The sequence below is a fragment of the Uranotaenia lowii genome, chromosome 1 (genome assembly GCF_029784155.1).
Source record: "Uranotaenia lowii strain MFRU-FL chromosome 1, ASM2978415v1, whole genome shotgun sequence".
Classification (NCBI taxonomy): domain Eukaryota; kingdom Metazoa; phylum Arthropoda; class Insecta; order Diptera; family Culicidae; genus Uranotaenia; species Uranotaenia lowii.
The window spans coordinates 100,640,556-100,661,361 of NC_073691.1; the positions used below are offsets into that span (position 1 = coordinate 100,640,556).

The window sequence follows — 20,806 nt, forward strand, 5'->3', positions numbered from 1 at the left end:
ACATATACATTCATTCAAACCTCCCCCCATGAGGAGGATCTGCTCTGAGAGACACCATTCGTTTGCTGCCCCGAACGAACTCTCTCAACGTTCGGTTGCTACATGATGCATGAAGAAGACGAGGCACAAATACCTACTCATTTACGTTCTTGAATTTGAATAGCTCCAGCCGATAGCTGTCGTTGAGGAGAACATCCTCAACCCCGCCGCAAAGGTTGAGGCAACAACAAAAACAATCGAACTTATTGCGTTGCACGGTCCGCAACGTATAGTGCAAAGAGGGGGGAGGAAAAAGAAACGAAAAAACTAGCTTTATTACGGAGATACAAATACTTAAAAATTTTAAAATGATGTGTGAATCGACTATAAGCAAGGTGTGGAATGACATTCATCTTGGCGGACAGTGAAATTGAAATAAACAAAAAAATAAAATAAATAAATTAAATAAAATAAATTTAACGATGTTAACGCAGCAAATGCTCAAGAAAGAATGATCGAGAAAAACTATGCGTGTATGCGTGCACGATCTGTACCTAGTAGGCTAGTGGCTGTGGAAAATTACTGACAGCCACTCAAATGTTTCAGTTCAGTGCGAGTGGTTGGAAAGTCTGTTGCCAAACCAACACTCCTCCTCAACAGTTTCCAAGTCCTGAAGCTATTAATCCAACCATCGAAGAATACTTCCAGAGTTTTGTGGCCCCCACCGGTTTGGTGAGTAAATCTGCAGCCATGTCTTCTGTAGGGCAGTAGGATAGCAAAAGCGTCTTCCGGTCACACATCTCCTTCACAAAACACCGCCTTGCTTCAATATGCTTGGAGCGTTTTGTCATTCGTTCGGAGGCCACAAACTTAATGCAACTTTGGTTATCCTCAAACATCTCCACAGGTTCAACCACAGTTTCTCCAAAATCGGCCTACAAATTTCGTAGCCAAACAGCTTCCTGGCTTGCCTCGCTGAGAGCCACGTATTCGGACTCCATGGATGACAGCGCAACACTATTCTGGAGTCTACTCGCCCAAGAAATCGCACCACCCGAATATAGAAACACGTATCCAGCAGTCGATCGTCGGGTCTTCAAATCGCCAGCCCAATCAGCATCAGAGTACCCGAGAAGCTTTCCAGAAGAATCACCATATTTGAGCCGCCAAGATTTGGTTCCTTTTAAGTAGCTCAAAATCAGCTTCGCTGGGACCCAATCCGCCTTCGTCGGCGAACACACTCTGCGCCCCAGGATCGAAACGCTCACCGCAATGTCGGGTCTCGCACACACCGCTACGTACAAAAGTGCCCCTACGAGGCTCCTATAGGGCGTCGAACCATCCAGGGTTGGGCTTTCGGATTCCATTTTAACGAAACCTTCTTCCATCGGCGTTTTGGCAGCCTTTGCATCGGAAAGGCCAAACCGTTGTACTATTCGATCGATGTAGCTCTCCAAGGAAATGCTGTATACGTTTTGAAATCTCGTAATTTCCAATCCCAAGAAGTAGCTCGCATCACCAAGATCCGTCAGTTCGAACTCTTTCCTAAGTGACTGATAGATTTTCTCTATCTCGGTACCATCCTCGCTTCCCACCAAAATATCGTCGACGTAGATGAGAAGGTACACTCTTTTCCCATTGGCCACTTTGGTGTACAAACAAGGATCCGCTGTTCCCTGCTTTAAATCCATTTTCACCAGGACATTGTGCAGCCGTTGGTTCCAGCAACGCGCAGTCTGTTTGAGCCCGTATATGCTCCTCCTCAATCTGCATACCAGCTGTTCACTGCCTTTCTTCACGTAACCAGGAGGCTGCCGCATGTAGAGGTCCTCGTCCAAGACTCCGTAGAAGTATGCAGTTTTGACGTCGAAATGTTTCAACTGCAACTTGTACTTACTTCCTATAGCCAGCAGCGTCCGCAAAGTGGTTTGTCGAATAACAGGAGCAAACACCTCGTCGTAGTCCTGTCCGAACTTCTGGGTTAAACCTTGCGCCACCAGGCGAGCCTTATATTTGACTGGCTCCCCAGCAGCATTACGCTTGACTTTGTAAACCCAGCGGCATCCGACCGGCTTCCGTCCTACAGGCAGTTCCACCAAATCCAATGTTCCGTTGGTGGCGTGCGACTTGAGCTCGTCGTGCATCGCTTGCTTCCAGTCACCACTGTTTTCACACTTCAAGGCTTCTGCAAGACTGGTGGGTTCCATCTCCTCCTCGAAAGGAACTCCGGCCGCAAAGATTTGTTCAATCAACCGCTGTGGCAGGACTCCTTTCGTCGACCTCTGCGATCGTCGAGCGATGTCATCCAACGGAAAACCCCTAAACGATGTTTCCCCGTCAGTCGCATCCCCATAGAAGGATTCTTCAAGATCGTCGGAATCAGCTTCACCACTATCACTATAGTCTTCACTTTCCAAAGGTGCGGCACACTTAATGGTATAACCATTTCTTCGCCACACTTTTCAACACTTTCAGGTTCAACTTTTTCAATTTGTGGCAGCTCATGTTCAACCCGACCCTTCTTTATTCCAGGTTCATCAAATTTGGCATCCCGACTCACACAAATTTTGTCGGTTTCTGGCACCAAGAAACGGTACGCTTTCCGTCCCACAGAATACCCCACAAACACCATTTTCATCGCCTTTTGATCCAACTTCCGGCGCTTTTCTTTTGGAATGTGAACAAAAGCGTCCGAACCAAAAACCCTCAAGTGTCTATACGACGGCTTCTTGCCGTACCACAACTCATACGGCGTCTTCGGCCGTGTTGATGTCGGCGACCTGTTCTGCAGATAACACGCCGTGCTGAGTGCCTCACCCCAGTACTTCTTCTCGAGACCCGACTCAGCCAGCATGCACCTGACCATCTCGATCAAGTATCGATTCTTCCGTTCCGCCTTCCCATTCTGCTGTGGGGAATACGGAGCCGTCTGCTGTAACTCAATTCCACTTTGAGCCAGGAACATCTTCAGTGCCTTGCTGGAAAATTCACCACCACCGTCCGTGCGAAGAACCTTGGGAGACCGACCGAATTGGTTTTTCATCATGGCACAGTACTCCCGCACTTTTGCTTCAACTTCCGACTTAGCTTTCAGCAAATACACAACGGTGTACCCACTGAAGTCGTCCACCATAGCCACATAAAAACGATTACCGCTCGGAGTGCACACTTCCATGCCCCCCCCCCCTCCCCTCCATTCGGAATGGACTAAGTCACCCATGTCGTGACCTAAGCCGACTTCATCCTCCGGAACAGCGCTCGTGCTCCTTTTCGTCCTTCGAAGAGCATCCATTGTTCCAATTTAAAGTTGAACTACACTTCTCAACTATCACCAACAGAATGACCAGTTTGCGTACCTGTCCCGGAACAGCGTTTTTCTATTTCCCGATGTTTTCTCTTTTACTCCTGCGGCGCGGTGTGTGTGCGAAGAGGCCTAATCGTTTTTCTTTTGCGTTTCAAGACACTCTATAGTGCTTTTCAGTTCCATATAGTCTATTTCAATCTTGATCAATTCTGCGTTTTGATACACCCAGAAAACAGTAAACTTTTTTTTCATTTTTTTAGATACTGTTTTTATTTGGCTTTAATATTCATCCTTTATTTGACTTATTCACTACATTATTCTCCTTCTCTACTCTGAGTTCATCTTTAATTTTCTGGTATTGTTCTTAAATTATTATTATTATTTGGCTTTAATATCTTTTTTTCAGTTGTTTTTGGCGTAAACCTTTGGCCATGACAGCCCTGTTGTAAATTCATATGAAGCATATGATTAATTTTACTCTCTCTTTCTCGTTTTTTTTAAGTCCACAGGGACTTTCTCCAAAAAAAATTATATTCAACGATGTCCCACACCGAAAACAGTTCATATGATTCAAATATGAATTCTTCTTAACTTGCTTCACTGCTTTTTTTTTTCAAATGTAGTACATACTCATTTGACTTAATTACAGAACTATCAACTAATAGTTTTGGACATAAAATACATTTTGAATTTAAAATATATTAAAGCCCATTGTGCATTCATTAATTTTCCCTCATTTTTCTTTGGCCCATAGTTTGAGCTGTCAAAAATTATCCGAACCTTTGTTGTTTACGTTTTTGTTTAGTGTGACTTTATTGATTTACTTTCTTATTTACTAAATTGCTCTGAACTTACAAACTGAAATAGTTTTTTTTTTTAAAGAAAACAGTATATACGAAATGGTCGTCAAATCTAATTCTTCTATTAATTCTTCTTAACTTGCTTCCCTGCATTTTTTTTCAAATGTAGTACATACTCATTTGACTTAATTACAGAACTATCAACTAATAGTTTTGAACATAAAATACATTTTGAATTTAAAATATATTAAAGCCCATTGTGCATTCATTAATTTTCCCTCATTTTTCTTTGGCCCATAGTTTGAGCTGTCAAAAATTATCCGAACCTTTGTTGTTTACGTTTTTGTTTAGTGTGACTTTATTGATTTACTTTCTTATTTACTAAATTGCTCTGAACTTACAAACTGAAATAGTTTTTTTTTTTAAAGAAAACAGTATATACGAAATGGTCGTCAAATCTAATTCTTCTATTAATTCTTCTTAACTTGCTTCCCTGCATTTTTTTTTCAAATGTAGTACATACTCATTTGACTTAATTACAGAACTATCAACTAATAGTTTTGAACATAAAATACATTTTGAATTTAAAATATATTAAAGCCCATTGTGCATTCATTAATTTTCCCTCATTTTTCTTTGGCCCATAGTTTGAGCTGTCAAAAATTATCCGAACCTTTGTTCACTGATAAATCATTTCACACATTTTGCAAAATAGTTTCACACATTATCTGCAAATATATGGAGCTGTCAAACTCGAGTGTGGTTTTCACACACCATGCAAGTTTGAAATTTACACATTATACGAATTCACAGATTAAGGAAAAAGTGTGTGAAATCACAAACAGTCATGCGCGAGCCAAGCAGCAATCATCCCTAAAGTCGCTTCAAGTCATGAAAGAACAATGGCAAGTAAACCCGCACAGCACCTGAAATTTTGAAAATAAATCGACTAATGCATGACTTTCTCTTTCAGATCCGGCCTGGTATCGCCGGCTTGTTCTGGCTGGTAGAAAAAGCTCATGGAATTGCTCCCCCCGCAGCACTTAAATTAAATAATTACTGAAAATGTGCGAGAATTAATAAAACAAAAAATTGGATTTCAAATCATGATGTTTCAATATCCAAATGAATGAAAATAAGTTTAACTATCACCTCCCGTTTACCTAAATTGAACTGTTTTGTGATATTCACACATTTTCCTGTTTTAAACGCTTTTTGCATAATGTGTGAAACGCACACATTTCGTTTCCTTAAGCGGTATTTCCCATTAGTGTGCAGCGGTACCTTCACACATTTAATGTGTTGGTCTACTTATTTCCAAAATGTGTGAAATTTGACACACTAAAGTGTGAAATGATTTGTCGGTGTTGTTTACGTTTTTGTTTACACTGATAAATCATTTCACACATTTTGCAAAATAGTTTCACACATTATCTGCAAATATATGGAGCTGTCAAACTCGAGTGTGGTTTTCACACACCATGCAAGTTTGAAATTTACACATTATACGAATTCGCAGATTAAGGAAAAAGTGTGTGAAATCACAAACAGTCATGCGCGAGCCAAGCAGCAATCATCCCTAAAGTCGCTTCAAGTCATGAAAGAACAATGGCAAGTAAACCCGCACAGCACCTGAAATTTTGAAAATAAATCGACTAATGCATGAATTTCTCTTTCAGATCCGGCCTGGTATCGCCGGCTTGTTCTGGCTGGTAGAAAAAGCTCATGGAATTGCTCCCCCCGCAGTACTTAAATTAAATAATTACTGAAAATGTGCGAGAATTAATAAAACAAAAAATTGGATTTCAAATCATGATGTTTCAATATCCAAATGAATGAAAATAAGTTTAACTATCACCTCCCGTTTACCTAAATTGAACTGTTTTGTGATATTCACACATTTTCCTGTTTTAAACGCTTTTTGCATAATGTGTGAAACGCACACATTTCGTTTCCTTAAGCGGTATTTCCCATTAGTGTGCAGCGGTACCTTCACACATTTAATGTGTTGGTCTACTTATTTCCAAAATGTGTGAAATTTGACACACTAAAGTGTGAAATGATTTGTCAGTGTAGTGTGACTTTATTGCACGCTAGAAACTATTAAACCATTTATTATTCAAAAATAACCATTTTTGACCTTTTCCCGGGAAATGCCATTTTATGAGTTCTCCATGAGAACCCATAAAATGACTTTTCAGTGAGAAGTAGGAATATGGTTATTTTTCAAACGTAATAAACAAGGGCAGAGAAGTTGAAAAATGGTTATTTTTCAAACTAAATTCGAAATTTTACCAAAATAGTTATTTTTCGATTCAGTTGCATCAGAAATTGAAAAATCATGGTTTTTAAACATCCAGTAATTTATATTTTCAACCAGATTGTGTTTTATAAGTGTGAAAATGTTTAAAATTAATTTTTATGGCACATTTTGTAAAATTCCCATGTATCTCTGGCCACGATAGTCATTCCTCCGATGATTAGCTAAACCACCTCCTCCTCCCCGATTCGGGCCACTTCATCCTCGATCCCTCTGTCGTGACTGGTGGGTTTCTGTTCTCAATTTTTTTTACTTTCACTCTTCGAATTCTTTTTTCTTTATTTATTTCTACTTCGAAAACTTAACGCGATTTCTTATAAATTAAATGAACTGCTCTACACAACAACTCTTTACTAACTACTTCTGACACGGTCGGTCGGACTCTCCTTTCTTCTGAGAGAGATTCTCAACCTTCGTACAATTTTCTCATTTTTACCCATCCGCTCTCTGTTAGCATTCTTCAAAGATGAATTCACAATTCAAGTACACACTGAATAATTTATGTACATTTTTTATGGATATTTTTCATTCAATTTCTATCAATTTCAACTATCATATGTTCCCTTAACATTTATCACCTAACTTGAATCTCAATACAATTAACCCAGATTTATTATTCTATATCCAATATTCTCTACATTCGCCTTCACCCGTACTCTCATTCGAAAACACTAAAACCACTTAAAACAATTGATAAAAAAAATTGGTATCGAAAGAGGTTCAACCCCTTCAACGTTCTCTGGGATAATTATAACAACCATAATAACAAATCATAAATTTAAAAAAAATCACTATGATAATATTCTTCACTCTTCGCTTTTAACTTTTTATTATTTTGATTTTTTACTAGTTGAAAATTTTGACTTTATTAAACTCTCTTTTTTTTACTCTCTTCTGTTACACTTTATTATTAACTCTTTACATTTTTTTTTCTTACACATTACTGTAGTTTGTTTTCACTCCTGACACTTTACTCTTTAACCGTCTCTTTCCTTAATTGAATCCTTTTTTTATCTATTCTTATACGTCGTGATTCTTAATTCAGTGCTCTTTATGTACTAATGATGCTGTAGTATTTACTCCTAGCTCTGCGTGTTTATTATTTATCCATTATTACTTCTTCCTTACTTCGTACTTCTTATCATTACTCATTACTTTTGACCTTGCGTTTTTCATTTCAACTCTGAACTCTTTCTCTTATTTTGCTTATTATTCTTTACTTTGCATTCTTAACTCATTTTACTTTTCATCAACCACTTTTTGATACTTACTTTTACCTTTTACTATTTTCTTTATTTTTTTTTTTTCATTACTCTTCAACAACCACTTTTTCGTCTTTGTTCATAACACTCTTCACTTTTTATTCTTTACTCTCTTTTTTTCAACATTTCATTATCTACCCTTAGCTCATAACTTTTTACTTTACTCATTGTATATTTTATCTTCTCTCAATATTCTTATCATTTTATCTGGTCTTATTATTCAATTTCACCTTATTCGCTTTTTTATAATTTAAACTTATTTTTCTTTCACTCTTCACACATCCCTCCTTACTTGAACAACTTTTTTTACTCCTCTCTCCCCGTTCTTATATTTCCAATCTCTTTTCTCTCGACTACCTGTCATATTCTCTCTACTCAATAATAAATACCCTGTACCGTTTTTTTTTTGTTATAACTCTTTAATCTTGACTCTTTATTCTTTACTTCTCACCATTTACTGATTAATCTCTATTCTCTATTCTTTATTATGTACTCTTTCCTTTCTACTATTAGCTATCTGTTCTTTGATCTTTGATTTTACTTTTCTTTTTTCGTACGTCTTTACTTTTACCTTTCACTCTTCTGTTTTAATGGATAATTCCTGACATCTACTTCATGCCACTTAATGCACTTGATTCTTAGACCGTGATTTCATCGTTTGACAGTTGAACCTCTAGAGTTGCGTATTGACTTTTCTTGTTGGCTTTCCTGATTTCCAAATCTTCATTATTTCTATTTTACTATCAAAAAACTTTCAGATTTCAACTGCATTGTCAAATAATTTGAAATCAATCAATTCTTGTTCGTTTTTTTCTTTCTTTTATTATTTAATTTTTAGTGTTTTACTCTGAGCTTCGAAACGTTTGCTTAATTTAAAGCAACTCTCTATCATTTACTGGTTTTCCTTGATATTTTCTTCTAAACTCTTAGCTCTGTTATGTTAGCATCTTTATTTCTTTACAATTTGACCTCTCAATTATTTTTAGTCTCTTTGAAATTTACTTTCAACTTTCCTTTTTTTTTTACTCTCTTCTTTAAAACTTTGTTATTGACTGTTAACGCTTTTCTTTTTAAACTTTACTGTTTGCTTGGTTTTATTTCTCACGTTTTACTCTTTGACTTTTATTTTTTTTTCTTTTTACCTCTTTACTTTTTTTTTAACTTCTTTGAAATTTACTTTAAACTGTTAATTGTTTTTTTTTTACACCTTTCTGTTACACTTTATTATTAACTCTACGCTTTTATTTTTACAGTTTACTGTTTGCTTGTTTTCATTCCTTACGCTCTTTGACCGTAATTCAACGAAGAAATGATTGAATCATATTCATTCTTTTTATTATTTCCTGTCTACTCTCATTAGTAATGACTCTTAATTCTGTAATGTTTACTATAATTATGCTGCAATATTTACTATAGTCATGCTGTACTATTTACTATAATCAAGTGTACTATTTACTATAATCATGCAGTACTATTTACTACTTGTAGTTATTTTTTTTTTTACTTCGTACTGTAGTATATATTGACTTTTCATTATTCGCTTTTCTGGCTTCATTATTTCTATTGTATTAAAATAAAACTTCGAATTTCAACTATATTGATAAAATGTTTTCAATACATCAATTTTTGTTCATTTTTTTCAAAATAATTTTACTTGTTTTACTCTGCACATCAATAAAATTGCTAAGTTTAAAGCTGCTCTCTATCATTTACTGTTCTTCCTTCTTCTATTCTCTTAGCTCTGTTGTGTTTATACCTAGCTTGGCATTATTTATCTTTTTTTTTTTACTTTTCACCTTAAACTTCATATTTTTTTTTATTTAGTTAAAATTTACTTTTAACACTTTACTTTTCAATATTTGTTCTTAACTTCTATTCATTCTCTTCTCCTCGTTTTTCGCTTTAGATTATTTTAAGATTTTTTTTTCTTTCGATCAAAGCTGCCAGCGTGTTGTAACAAAAATCATGCAGTCAACTAGTCAACCGGAACCACTCAAACTAGTAAAACACCCGCATAGTAAAAAACTGTATCACAAACAGTCCATACGATACATCTACGGACCCAGAAAAGGTGATTATCTCAGTAAACGTAGCTATAATACTGAACTTTACTTCGACAACGATAAGAACGAAACATGAACGTTCATGTATAAAAGTGACGGTATCTGAAAAGGTGAATGGATAATACGAACGATTTATTTCAAATTTATCAGAATCGTAAAATTGATCTCAAACCGTTATCCTTAGCGTTCATGCCTTCTGCCTTACTCACGTCAAAAAATGACTGAAATGATGGTTAGAGATGCCAGATGATTTAACATGAAGAAAATAAGCATTCATTTATGAAAATGTTTTTATTAGATTTTTCTGTTCACTCAATTAATAACAAACAGTATTTAAACTGATGTCGGTGAAATTGATTCTAATTTCAAATTCAAAGCCAGTAGAATCTCAGGCTGAAATAAATAAAACTCCGATATTTTTACTGCAATTTTCATACTAAAACCACCTAAAACTATAAAATTCAAAGTTTTTGTTAAAAAAAAATATAGCGCGAACATAAAAAACCAGAATGTTTGGCACCGCTGCCAAAATCTGTCAAATAATAGTGAAGAAAAAGAAAAAGAATACACCGCGCCGGGAAAACTCACGATAAATCGGGACTTAAAGCAGTAAGTTATTTTGAAAAACATAAATTTTCTGCTACAATAATTAATAACTTTATTTTTTCTTTACAGAAACCCGCAAATATGGCCTCAAACTGGCCCTTTGGGCCCCGGAGCTCATCTTCATCGCCGGTGCCTCCGTTCCGCGTTGTGTCTTGTGTCGTGTGGTTTGTTCTGTAAAATCCCTTTGGATCGGTGAAAAGGATGCTGGCTTCCAGTGTTCGGCGAGGAATCGGGCGTCGTTCGATCTCGACCTTGAAAGTCCTTTCGGCTCAGCAGCTCACCGTCCGCGATGCCCTCAACTCGGCCCTGGACGAAGAGATGGAGCGGGACGAGAAGGTGTTCCTGCTAGGCGAGGAAGTGGCCCAGTACGACGGTGCCTACAAGGTAGGAATCTCGGCCCTGGAAGCGTGGGCGGAAGCACCAATAATTTCGTTTTTTTGCCATCTATGCTGCCACAAATGTTACGGAAACACCATTTGAGAGATCTTCTTGTGGCATTCGAGCTGAAAAATGTGAATAAAATATTTGTAAATAGAGAAAAGAAGTTTTTTTATTTATTGGAATTCTTAAACTCTAAAAACATTTGTATATGTGTGCGTGATTTATTCACAAACGGTTCCGAATACCGTTTTTGTAACGTTGGAAGAACGATTTGTGAAATCTTTTCATAACTTTTACTATAAATGTTTAGATACAAGAGAACTTTAAGGAAAACTATAGCAATAACAGTTCAATGCAGAAAAAACGTTTCTGGTCGCGGCTTGTTTACATTATCTCAACTGTTTGTAGAACAGTTTCTCCATATAAGTGTTTGAACGGTTTTTAACAATTACATAACCTAACGACATATTAAAAAGACTGTGAATTCGGAATTCACACTTCAACCAATGTTTTCCACAGTTTGAATAATCGTTTGTTAAAAGTTTTTTTACGCTTAATCAAATCGTCGTTTGACTATTTCACAAATCGTATGGTTACAATTCATATTTATGCGGGTATCGAGCATTCTGTAATTTTCATAAATTATTAAATTTTTTTTTTTAGTCGTAACGCTTTTTTTTACAGTGTCAACTGAACAGCTTGTTTGCATGGCATCACTGCTCCTGACAGAGTAACATAACGTGAGTAACGCATGGTAAAAATAAACAAAACATCGACCGGTTCCTTCAGGATAAATTTGATTTCGTCAGACAAAATCTCCAGTGCGGCTCTATAATCTACTCTTGTTCCTCATCATATCTTTCAGAAGTATGCGGTAGAACATAGGCACGAAAAGAAAATATCGACCCGGCTAGCAACTACTACAATGTTTCAACATTGACGGAAGTGTTTCTTTGTTTCGTCCTGAAAATGTGTAATCCTTGTGATACTCGTAGAAATCCATTCAGATTATCTTCAAAAATATTTGTAGTTTAAATGTGATTATATTTTTCTTCGTTATTGTGCAACCATCTGATTTCAATTACTGTATTAATGGTTGTTGTAAACCGTGGGCCTTAGATTCGTTAATACGATGAACTCAGTTCAGTTTTTTTTAATTTATAGAAACCTATTTGAATTTTAAGAATCGTGTTCTTCATAAAAAAAACTTGACATCAGAAGGAAAAAACTTCTAGGTTGAAATCACGCCTTCAACTCCGACTTCAGTTAAAATAGATTTATAGATAGAAACCTTGCCTTAACTGCACAATCACATCAAAACTCTATTAAACCTGACAAGACCTTTATTAATGAGTGTCTTTATTTACGGATATGATATTTGTTTAAAGAATTAGTGCTCAATGCAATTAAAGAAATTAGACCAATTTACATTCCTTATTCAGATTAAGTCTACGAATGATAGATTGTTTTTAGTAGGCATAAAATTGTTTAAAATATCGTTAATTATCGGTAAATGTTCCAAAACTCTTTGATAGTAAAATGTTCCAGTTTCACTAAGTTCAATTCCAACCTCCTTATGCTGTCTTAGGAAGTTTAATGAGTTTCTCAGAGTATTTTTTGCAAGGATCATTATAGCTCCTCAGAGGCAGGGACAACCATTATTATTATTTTTTTTAGCTATGTCTAGCAACTTCCCAGAATGTTAAGCTTCTCCAAGCTTGTAAGCTTTTCTTCTCAAGCTATAATTTTTTTTTAATCTTACAGTTTACCTCGTAGAATCTTGAATCTTTACCAAGTATATGAAGAACAATTTTGAAGCTACACCATGGGGCTTATTCTGCGAGGCGAATGACGTGAAGTGACTCGGTTTTTCAGAGTCACCTTATTCTGGCAGGCGAATACCGTGACTCGAAGCCACTTTAGGTGACTTGAATGAACATTCATGAACTCTCGCCGTATTCTCAGAGGCGAATGGCGTGACTCAAGTCGGTGGCAAGTGACTTTTGAAGTCGTAACCTATTTCGCAAGTGACTCGGTAGGAAATTAGGGGGAAAGCACCTGAATTCCATGAAAAAAACCAATAGTCGTTTTGAATGTCATAAAATAAAAGTGAAAAAGGACCAAATTTGAAAACAAATCATTGACGAAAACATTATTAGCAGTTTTTGACGAAACGGCCTTGTTTGTCCTTACCCCTCGTTAAAATTTGCCCCGGTGAACCTTATCTGAATCAGGAATTCAAAAAGTAAATTTCAATTTTATTCAATTATTCATTCAATTTTATTATTTTATTTCACCCCTAGTTTAATAATTCCCAGAACCGATATTGAAGGGAGCACGCAAACGTATAAAAAAAATAATTTCGGATTCAGTATTTAAAAATTTATTTTTTATATACTTTACAGTATAAAATTCACCAACTTACATTTGCTTGCTTGCTTCAAACAAGGCATCTCCTTGTTAGCTATTCCGCTGTATTTCCGGTACCATAATCATTCCCGAAATGATTTGAGTAGGAAGGGTCCTGCTGCCTGGAGTGCTCTATAGCATGATCCAAAAAGTACCTGTGCATGTTATTCCGGAGATCAGCACCGGAGCGCCGCTTGGTCTTAGCTTGCCTCTGGGGAAAGCCACACCGTTACACTGACCGAACGACCAAAGTGCGCTAAGCATTCCTGCTTGTTCAAACTCAATAACGCAGCACCTAAAAAATAGAATCAACTAAATTATAGTTCCGATAGGTCTTTTAAGAAAACTTACCTTTTAAACCTGTTAGCCCAGAAAATTTTTGTTTCCGACCTACCGGATTTGTTGGAGAGGAGCTAGCTCCGAAGGCAGGTGTTAAACTGTTGGCCATAGTCCCCATACGGTTTCAGTAACGCGAGACGAAACTCGAAAACGCAGAATTAAAAGCGTTTTTCTAAATTTTTTGGTTATTTTGTTTTCCCTCTTGTTTTTCTTGTGTATGATTCATTTGCAAATGAATACAGTGGCAAACACCAACGAAATGTAAAGGGAGGTGAAGCATTTTTTTACGTTTACATTTTTTTTGAACCAAAACAGGCAAAAAATGTTATTTTTTGTTAAGAAGAGTGTTTAGGCTAAATGTGAACACTAAATAAAATACTTAGCAAAAACATCAAAATGTATTTAAACTTAAAATTTAACAACTAATGTGAAAAATTGTACATGAAATTAATTTGATTTGCATTACCTGAGTATGTACGTACATTTAGAAAAGATCATTTCGGATGAACTTCAACGAACTGTCAATCCAAAAAAAAAATTGTTTTTAAGGTAAGATAATCTTGCTTTTGCTTATGTATTAGTAGGTTGGATAATTTGCAACTTAAAAAATCAGTTAGAGCAAGTCCAATGGTGTTGGGAAAAAGTGGTAGGAATTTTGACAGCTGTAGCACAGATGGGAATTTTTCTATCGTGAAATATAGACCAAAAATGTTGGCCGTCCACCGGTGTGATAGAATACGAAGGTATAAAATCGAAAGCAACCAGCGATGCCAAGTGAATTTGCTTTTCAGTAATTTTACTGACTTTTTTATTTTGAATTCACCGTTCGAAAATTGAAATCAAATTCATTTTACTTGATCATTATCTTGAAATAGTACCTAGTGTCAATATGAAAATTTTATTATTTATATGTATGAACAAGTATTGTTTAAGTTACAATGCATTCCAATATTAAACTGTATTCTGCAGAATTAGGAGTTTTGTATTGGAGTGCATTTGATTACACGAGTTGATAAAGTTTTTGAACTCTTCCTAAATCACTTTCAAAGTGATAATTAAGCAAGTGACGTATAAAAAGTATAGGTAATTCAGAACACAAGCTGAATTTTACTCCCGATTCGACGCCTACGTTTGATCTGATTGACACTTGTCGAATTAACAGCGAGGGTTCCGTTTTCTAAAGATGATGGATCCATTAAAGGCGGCGTTCCGAACTTGTTATCGGACATTCCGACGGAATATCTTTATCTTTATCTGTATTGGAGGGTAAAAAGCCCATATGAAAAAGATTGAATCCGTCTCATATGCGCGTAAAAACCCTCATCTTTTGCATCAACAGATTACAATTTAAATCTAAATGATACACCGAGTACTTAAATTTATCACACAATACAATTATCTCTTAAAACTATAATTATGAAAGAGCTCTACGGAATTTACATTTGAGTGTGTTTCGGGAGATATGAAAATCAAATTCTGATGAAACGCGGTTGAATGTTCGGATTGTTCTTATGAGAGGTGTATTTTGACCATAATTAGTAGAAGCATGCGGAACAACTAGGAAAGATTGAGAGCGAAGGTTTCTGGGCCTACTGTTAAAATTCACAAGTTCTAAAATTTGGGAACAGTCGATATGACCCAGTATTATGTCAGATATAAAAGATGCATCAGACAAAGCTCGACGGGAAGACAGTGTTTGTAGACCAATAAGATTGCATCTGTTTTCGTATGCAGGAAGATTGACAGGATCGTTCCATGGTAGATTGCGGAGGGAGAAGCGTATAAAAAACGAAACAATTTCCTACTCCCAAAAACCGCTCAAACAAAACAAACAAACAGAATTTATTTATTCACCCAGCTATCTGGCATCTCTGCGCCTCAAAATGTATTCGATTGGCAAGGGCATGAAAAAAATTGGCTGTGAGTTTGAAAGAGTTGATTAACTTCATTGCAATTCGTATCAATTTAAGTGATAAAAGATTAAATAAAAAAAGAAAATATCACTTTATGTTTACATCCTGAAATTGCTCAATTTCCTTTATTTTCCCCTCAACTGAGGTTTTGAGCATAAGTTAGATGGCAGCACCGAAGCGTTTCATGCACGAATACTGTATTGCAACGCCGACTCTATCACTTGGTTCGGTGTTGCAAAATATCGTGTTTTTCTATCACCCTCCGCCAAAAAGTGTTATACGATACAAATTTTGCAGCGCGAAACTGTTCGAATATCAGATTTTCCCAACACCGGTGGACGGCAAATGTGTTGTGATGTGATGTAAACCTTCGAAATTTCCAACTCCATCTCAACCAGTGAACTTGCTCTTATGTTTATAAATATGGACATATATGCATATGTTCACTTTCTGTTTATTGAATTATTGACTTTTTAAGGTAATGACAATATAATCCGAATTTAATCAAGAAAAATATTCCATTACTCAATAAACTAGCCCAGTTGTTAATCAAACTCAATAAAACAGCATATTCAAATTTTTCACAATTTGATTTAAATTTGCATCAAAAGTGAATTTTCTTGCTATCAACAATCAAGTTACGCAATCATTAAAAAACAAATATCTAAAAACCAAAAATGTATATTTTTCGTAGATTTCCTGTTTTTAGAGAAATAAAAATTTAAAGATGTAAAATTACACAATTTTCAAAGATTGTTGGTGTTCTGATTCATTTGTAAATGTTCAAGGCTAGGAGGTTATTTTATTGAAAACTATTATATTAAGAAATAAATTTTTATTTTACCTACATATATGTTTGTTTGTTCAAGTTATTGAGACAGAACAATTGCATATGTTTATTTCTATATTAAGAAAAGGACAGCAGCGAAGCTTGCACTGCTAAATCGAAGTTTTGTGCAAACTGCAAATCAAACCACTCTCCGCTTGATAGAAACTGCCCTGTGTACGCTTATGAAACTGCCGTGCTGAAAATAAAAACCGAGCAGAACATCACACTGGACGCCGCTCGCAGATTAATCCAAACACCGAATACTACCAGCTACGCAGAAGTAGTCAAATATCATAACGATACCTTCAACCAGCAGAAGAAAAAACAGCAGCCGAAAAAAATCACCGCACCGACCGAACCGACACAACAGAAGGACCAACAGCAACAACAACCCCAAAAAAGACTTCATCACTCGACAGAACGCAACACTCCAGCTCCAGCAACAGTACACTTGACCGTTTCACCGCCCCGCAAAAGATTAACCCCTCAAGCTTCGCCCATCGCCTCAGGTGACGAGGCTGAAGATGACCCTCAACGTACAAACATTACACTTATCAATTCCGAGGCTCGGAAATCGACCAGTGAAATAAATTGTTCTCCTTCCCCAATCCCTTCCTCCACATCCAAAAACCCCTTCCAACCCCCCCTTAATTCTAAGTCAAAACCAGACCCTCGGCACAATAATACTTTTATAAAGTGAATTGCCTCAATAAATATAGTATAAGATTTAAAAAAAAAAAAAAGGAATTTTTTTTAAGGATTCAGTTCGTTTAAAGACTGAATTTCATTTTTTATTTAATTGTTTGTTTGAAATTTAAACTTTTAATCTGAAATATGTTTTTATGAAGGTTTTTTGTATTAGGAATTAATTTCTGTGGAATTAGCATGACGTTTAATCGAAAAATTCAAATTAACCTGACAATCGATAATATAGAATAAAATTTTAGTTTTCAATCTGAATTGGATCTTTGAATTTGGAATTCTCTATAGCTATTTTACTTTTTAATTCTTATTTTTTTAATCTAAATCTGAAAATTTATCACGCCCAAAAATGAAAATCTCAATTCTCATCATGGACTAGAGTGGAAGACAATTTTAATTCCGCTAAGGGATTTATGGGAATAATCGAAAAAGATTGGTTTGATTTTTTTCATGCATTTGTTATATTCAAATTCTTCATGAATGTGACGTCATCCAAGAAATTGAATATCACACTACCTGCTTTGAATGTTCCTTACATGTTTGACAGTTCGCATGGTGAACCCGATGAAACTGGTTCATTGCCTTTGGAACGCCAAAATGAACATCAAGCCACCGAGGCAATGAACTAGTCACCGTGAGTGAGTCGCCTCTCGGAATACCCCGACTAGAGTCACGTGACTACGACTAATGTGACTACGAGTCACTTCATTCGCCTCGCAGAATAAGGCCCCATGTCTACTAGGTAGTAACCGTGTATTCAGGTTAAAGATTTAGACATCAGATTTTTCTCAGCCTTATTCGAACAAGCCTTAAACCTGTCTCAATATCCTACTTAAGATTATTAAAGCAGAGTCAACTTCAAAGAACTGAATGTTTCAACCCAATAGGCTTAACTCAGATTTAGGTTTCATTTTGGGATTCAATTAGGTGATAGTCATCAAAGTAACAACAAATTCAGACTCAGGTCAAGACATTCAACGCAGATTCCTCTTCAGAAGTCCAATTAAAACTAGGATTTGAGGCCCAGTTTAGGTTCGATTATACAGACTCACTACAAATAAAGGCAAATACCGAAAATGAAGACCCAGGTTTCAAATTCGTGGATGAATATAATTTATGTATTTTTTTTTTCATTCATATTGGGAACTTAGATTCAGACGCTGCTACTTTCAGATTATTTGTTCTAATTTAGTTATCGGATTTGCATTTGAACTTTAATTTAGAACTTGAACCTTAGAACCAGTTAACATAATATAATCTTATATTGATTCCAGACCCAATTCAGAAATAAACTATACGCTTTCAATACAACGATTATGTTTCATTTAAGACTCGACTCCGACTCGAACTCCCTTGTCTGGATCTCAAATCTTAACGATTTATTATTCAAGCCCCGCTTTAAACTTATGAAATTTATTGAAGATTTAAATGAAAAAAGTCGAACTACAGATGTTACATACAATAGTTAGTCAAGAAATAAAACTCAGTTGCATTTAGATAATGACTACTAAAACTTAAATATGTTAGGATACTTATACCAGGATAATTTTCACGCTAGTGGGATCGAATTCTTTACAACTATCTTAATCCGTCTTGAAAGCCCGACCATGTATCCAGTGTATTATCAGAGACAATCCATATTTTTAATTGATTAATCTCATTCAAAATCAATAAAAATAACGAATAATATTCATCCTAAAGATAACCGTTTGTAACTTGTTTTCATACCACAACGGTATTCTTCCTTTTTAAAATAGTATCACCCAAGCAAGGTTGCGAAATCTCATGAGATTGAGATTTTTTTGAGTGAGATTTTCCCTTTTTGAATCTCAGTGTGATGCTAGGTAATCTCATCGTGAGTATCACAAACGGTTTTTGTCTTGAATGTCAACGCTTTCTCAGACTGAGAATCACCAGCAGAAAAACTACTTTTTGGAAGACAGAGATGCCATGGAATAATATTTGTGCAAGCTTTTGAACAATGAAACAAGTTTTATAGTTCAGAAAAAGCTGAACATACCACGACTTTTTTAAAACTGTCAGTTATGTTAAAAACTTGATGAATGTTAAAGGCCAGTTATACTTTTTTAAACATTTTTATAGAGAACATACTATTAAAAGCTCAGTACAATCAGGTTGATGATAATAATTTGTTTTTTTTTTATTTATGTCTTAAGCAAAGTTGCGAAATCTCGTTCAGTTAATATTTTATCGAGTGAGGTTCTTCCTTTTTGAATCTCAGTGTAAGACGTTAACGTTGATTGTGAATGAAAGTTTTGATTTTAAAACATCTTTCTGAAGAATGTATTATCATGACTTGTAAGAATCTGATTATAATATTTATGTCTTAGTTTAATTAAAGTTTTACAGAATGAGCAAACAGTTTTTGGGGCTTATTCTGCGAGGCGAGTGACGTGAAGTGACTCGGTTTTTCAGAGTCACCTTATTCTGGCAGGCGAATGCCGTGACTCTAGGTGACTTTAGGTGACTAGAATGAACATTCATGAACTCTCACCGTATTCTCAGAGGCGAATGGCGTGACTCAAGTCGGTGGCAAGTGACTTTTGAAGTCGTAACCTATTTCGCAAGTGACTCGGTAGGAAATTATGGGGAAAGCACCTGAATTCCATGAAAAAAACCAATGTTTTCAATGTCATAAAATAAAAGTGAAAAAGGACCAAATTTGAATCATTGACGAAAACATTAATAGCAATTTTTGAGTAAACGGCCTTGTTTGTCCTTACCCTTCGTTAACACTTGCCCTGATGTACCTTATCTGAATCAGGAATCCAAAAAGTAAATTTCAATTTTATTCTAATTATTCATTCAATTTTATTATTTTATTTCACCCCCAGTTCAATAATTCCCAAAACCGATATTGAAGGGAGCACGCATACATATAAAAAAATAATTTCGGATTCAGTATTTAAAAATTTATTTTTTATATACCTAGGTACTTGAAAATATAAAATTTACCAACTTACATTTGCTTGCTTTTCTTTATTTAAAACAAGGCATCTGCTCGATAGCTTTTCCGCTACCAGAATCATTCTCGAAACGATTTGAGTAGCTGCCTGGAGTGATCTATAGCATGATCCAAAAAGTACCTGTGCGTGCATGTTTGTCCCGAGGTCAGCACCGAAGCGCCGCTTGGTCTTAGCTTGCCTCTGGGGAAAACCACACTGTTACACTGACCGAACGACCACAGCGCGCTTACCATTCCTGGTCGTTGGAACCCAATAACGCAGCACCTAAAAAATAGAATTAACTAAATTATAGTTCCGATGGGTCTTTTAAGAAAACTTACCTTTTTACCTGTTAGTCCAGAATATTTTTGTTTCCGTCCTACTGGATTTGTTGTAGGGGAGCTGGCTCCAAAAGCAGGTGCTAAATTGCTGGCCATAGTCCCCATACGGTTCCAGGGACGCGAGACAAAACTCGAAAACGCAGAAAAATTAAAAGCGTTTTTCTAAATCTTTTGGTTGTTTTGTTTTCCCTCTTGTTTTTCATAAGTATGATTCATTTGCGAATGAATACAGTGGCAAACACCAACGAAATGTAAAGGGAGGTGAAGCATTTTTTTACGTTTAGAATTTGTTTGAACCAAAACAGGCAAAAATGTAATTTTTTTGTTAATAAGAGTGTTTAGGCTAAATGTAAACGCAAAATAATATACTTAGCAAAAACATCAAAATCTATTTACACCTAAAATTTAACAACTAATGTGAAAAATTGTACATGAAATTGATTTCATTTGCATCACCTGAGTATGTACGTACGTTTAGAAAAGATCATTTCGGATGAACTTCAACGAACTGTCAATCCAAGAAAAAAAAATTGTTTTTAAGGTAAGATATTCTTGCTTTTGCTTATGTATTAGTAGGTTGAATAATTTGCAA

At 35.7% G+C, this 20,806-nt stretch overlaps 1 long non-coding RNA gene across 1 annotated transcript; it reads left to right on the plus strand.

Moving 5' to 3' along the window:
- The first annotated feature begins 577 nt into the window (after positions 1–577).
- LOC129748975 (uncharacterized) lies at positions 578–3,405 on the plus strand. Its single transcript, XR_008737890.1, has 3 exons — positions 578–711; positions 887–2,415; positions 2,512–3,405. It is a non-coding gene; the product is annotated as an uncharacterized LOC129748975 (long non-coding RNA).
- The last annotated feature ends 17,401 nt before the right edge of the window (positions 3,406–20,806 follow it).